The sequence below is a fragment of the Myotis brandtii genome, unplaced genomic scaffold (genome assembly GCF_000412655.1).
Source record: "Myotis brandtii unplaced genomic scaffold, ASM41265v1 scaffold534, whole genome shotgun sequence".
Lineage (NCBI taxonomy): Eukaryota > Metazoa > Chordata > Mammalia > Chiroptera > Vespertilionidae > Myotis > Myotis brandtii.
The window spans coordinates 61,789-66,227 of record NW_005369961.1 but is presented as its reverse complement, the minus strand read 5'-3'; positions in this window follow the sequence as shown (position 1 = coordinate 66,227).

Here is a 4,439-nt window from a genome sequence, read left to right as displayed (position 1 = left end):
TCTCTCCACATTGTCATCTTTCTGCCTGCTCAATCATGTCTCCCAGCTCTCAATCAACTGACTTCTGATTCCCCTGAGAGTCGTGCAAACACCTCTGCCTGTGTCCCTGAGCTGATATTTTCTCCCTGACTAAAATGCTCCTTCCATTTCTCTTTCTGGCCTATACTCTATGCTTGGGCCATATTATCTATGCCCAGGGATTTAACTAACACCCCTTAGTCAAGCAGATTAATGCCATTGAAACAGGAATTTGGGGGGTAAAATAGGACAGGTTTAGGAAATATTAGGAAATTAGGGGCACCATGGAGAAAGCACAGGGCTGTGGAGCAGCAGAAGGTATATTTCCATAGAATGGGGGAGCTGGAAAGCTGCAACAAGTACATTTCCATAGAATGAGGAGCTGGGAACAGCAAAAGTTCTATATTTACAAAATAAAGAGAAGGAAGCCCTTCACTCAGAAGGAGAAGAAGAAAGCCCAAAGGGAATTGGAAAACAATAGGGAAGGAGAGGGAGACAACCTCACATGTCCCAGGTGAGACTCAACCTTTGAATCCACGAGTTACTATAGTAACCAGTCTAAGGGACTAGTGATGACCAATCAGAGGGGATATCAAGGCACCAGGATCTGCAGCCTTTATAAGCCATAGGGAAAAGGAACTCAGTGGGACCCTTTCCCCCTCCCTACATGGGAGTCTAATCTGTGGGACTCTCCCTCTCACCATGTGAGAGTCTGTACTTATTCTTCAATAAATTCCCACCTTTGCTATACCACTTTCTGTCTGTGGATTCATTCTTCCATTCCAGCGGACAAAGAATCCGGGTTTCAGTTCAAAAATTTCATATCACTATGAACCAGGAGGTCAAGGTTCAATTTCCAGTCAAGGCACATGTCCGGGTTGCAGGCTCCATCCCCAGTGTGGGGCATGCATGAGGCAGCCAATCAATGATTCTCTCTCATCATTGATGTTTCTAGCTCTCTCTCCCTCTCCTTTCTGAAATGAATAAAAATATATTTTTTAAAAATAAAAAGTTTGGATAAATGTCTTTATTACATTCCTGTTGCTGATGTAATAAAATACTGAACTCGGTGGCGTAAAAGAAACACCTTTATGCTCTTATTGTTTTGGAGGTCGGAAGTCTGAAACTCGTCTCAATGGACTAAAATCAAGTCTGCAGGGCCAGTTCCCTCTGCAGGCTCCAGGAGAGAATCTGTTTCCTCTTCTTTCCCAGGTTCTCAAGGCCACAAGCATTCCTTGGCTCGTGGCCCCTTCTCCATCTCCACAGACAGCAGTGCAGACCATCTCCAAAAATCCCTCTGATTCCAACCATTTTTCCTTTTTCTTCTGCATTCTAGGACCGTGGTGATTACATTAGTCCCATCTGCATAATTATGTTCCAACTTCTAATCTAAAAGGGAGATCATTGTACTATTGTTGTTCTCTCTGCAGGGATTAAATGTGGACATTAAAGACATGAACATTTTTTAAAAGTCAGCTGATTAGCAAAATATTCCATCTACTACCTTAATGCCCCCCCTTTAGTATAAAAATAATATATTCAAAGTTTCTGGGATTGGGTGCAGGCATCTTTTGGAGGCTCCTATTTATCTGCTACACAGTCTTTTTCAAAAATACATTATTGGATATCATGGCTTCATTATCATGGCTACATTAATGTATTCATCCAAATACATTATTGGATATCTTCTCTAGGGCAGTGATGGCGAACCTTTTGAGCAGGTCGTGTCAGCATTTTGAAAAACCGTAACTTAACTCTGGTGCCATGTCACATATAGAAATTTTTTTATATTTGCAACCACAGTAAAAAAAAGATTTATATTTAATATATTCAAAGTTTCTGGGATTGGGTGCAGGCATCTTTTGGAGGCTCCTATTTATCTGCTACACAGTCTTTTTCTGAAATACATTATTGGATGTCACTCTAGGGCCTTTATTTTTAAAATGGACAAAGGCTTTCTCAGAAGCTTATTTGTTGTTGTTCAAGGACCTTTATATAAAAGAACCAAACACAGAATTTATAACAGCTTCTGGAATAAGTAAATATACTATTCATTCAAATTACATAGAAATACCCCAGCCTGTGTTGCTCAGTGGTTGAGCATTGACCCAGGAACCAAGAGGTCATGGTTCTATTCTTGGTCAGGGCACATGCTCAGGTTATAGGCTCCACCCCCAGTGAGTGCATGCAGGAGGCAGCCAATCAATGATGTTTGTCTCTCATCAATGTTTCTATCTCTCTATCCTTCTCCCTTCACCACTTTCTAAAAATCAATAAAAGCATTTTTCTTAATTACACAGAAATAAACTTTTGGTTCAGAAGACCTAAAACTACCTAGAACTTGACTTTGACACAGAGCCACAACCTTGGTGGTCAAAGAGTGGTCCTCAGACCAGGACCAGCAGCATTAACACCTCCTGGGAGACATTGATTTTGAGAATCTCTGGGCCCACCCAGATCTGCAAAGGAACTAGAATCCTCAGTGATTCATAACACATTGAAGTTTTGGAAGTGCTGGACTCACTAGGTTTTCACCTTTCACTTGACAATTGAGGCAGGATAACTACTAGTATTTGTGTACAATGGGCCTTGAAAGGACTGACTCCATCCTGTCCCTCGCCCTCCATCTGAACCATAAGCACTCCATCTGGTTCCTGCAACCTCCATTTTGTAAGAACGGCCATTTAAAATTTTCCACGAAACACAGATGGTCCTTTGTTCTATTAACTCCAGGAAGTAACTAAACCAGACAGCCTCTCTGATAGAAGTAACTCTGCTTTTTCTAGCTTCTGTAAGCACGCATGCTCGAATAATGGGGAAAATAAGACATTTGGGGGGAGGGGCTAGCAATCTGATTCTGTGCCAGTAACCTAATGCACATTCTTGTTAGCCTCTTAATTATCTGGTCCTGCAAGCCACTGTGCCAGCGATGGGATCTGGTCAGTCCTTGGTTCCTCCCATACCAGGTGTCTTCTGGTTATCTGAGCTGTGCTCAAGGCTACAAGCTTTCTGCAAGATGTCTGCTAAGAACACTGCCCCCATCCCAGCACATGGAGTTTTTTGCCTTTATAAGCTAACCCCTAAGTTCATTCAGGGCCATGAGAATTTGAGAGACCCAAGTCCGCCAGCTTTTCAAATAAAGACTCCAAATTCGGCTCTCTGATTACGGCAACTTCTGTTTAGCTCACTGAATTACCAATATAACATTTGTGTTGGCTATTATAAGTGTTCAGTGGCCTCCCTCCAGACATGGATAAATATCCCCTAGGGCAGTAATGGCGAACCTTTTGAGCTCAGCGTGTCAGCATATTGAAAAACCCTAACTTAACTCTGGTGCCGTGTCACATATAGAAATTTTTTGATATTTGCAACCATAGTAAAACAAAGATTTATATTTTTGATATTTATTTTGTATATTTAAATGCCATTTAACAAAGAAAAATCAACCAAAAAAATGAGTTCGTGTATCACCTCTGACACATGTGTCATAGGTTCGCCATCACTGCCCTAGGGCAAAATCATCTCAGGTTGAGAATCACTGGACCAGAGTTTGAAAACTGAAAGCAACATGACAGATTGCAATCGAAGCCCATCCCTTACTCATCTTGTAACTTTGAACAGATCACTAAACCCCTTCAAGCTCCATTTCTGCAAAGGGGAATAGAGTTCATAATACAACTACCTTATAGAGTGGATTTTTCAAAAATTAAATAAAATTATGCTTATAAGATGCTAAGTGCAGGTTATGTAGCATAAGACTATCTACATATATCTCATAATTAACTCCTATATATATAAAAGTCTAACTGACCATTATGACCAGTCCACCAGTCACTATGATGCGCACTGACCACCAGGGGGCAGATGCTCAACACAGAAGCTGCCCCCTGGTGGTCAGTGCGCTCCCACAGGGGGAGCGCTGCTCAGCCAGAAGCCAGGCTCACAGCTGGCAAGTGCAGCTGCAGGGGCAGGAGCCTCTCCTGTCTCCAAACGGCGGTGGCAGGCACAGCGGGCCAGGATGAGCACAAGTGCCCTGGCGCCAGTTAGGGGTCTTCCCTGGCCACCTGCCACTTAGCGCACTGCTACATCCCTTGGGGGATGTTGGACTGCTGGTTTAGGCCCAATCCCCTCAGGCCAGGGGGATCTGGCCTAAACTGGAAGTAGGACATCCCCCAAAGGGTCCTGGATTGCGAAAGGGCACAGGCCAGGCTGATAGACACCCCCTCCTCGCCCCCATGCACAAATCTGTGCACTTGGCCTCTAGTATCTACACTAATAAAAGAGAAACATGGTAATTAGCGTACGTCCGCTACCCTTTTCATTGGCTAATCAGGGCGATATGCAAATTAACTGCCAACTAATATGGAGGTTAATCGCCAACAAAGATGGCGGTTAATTTGCATATGTAGGCACAATGCAGG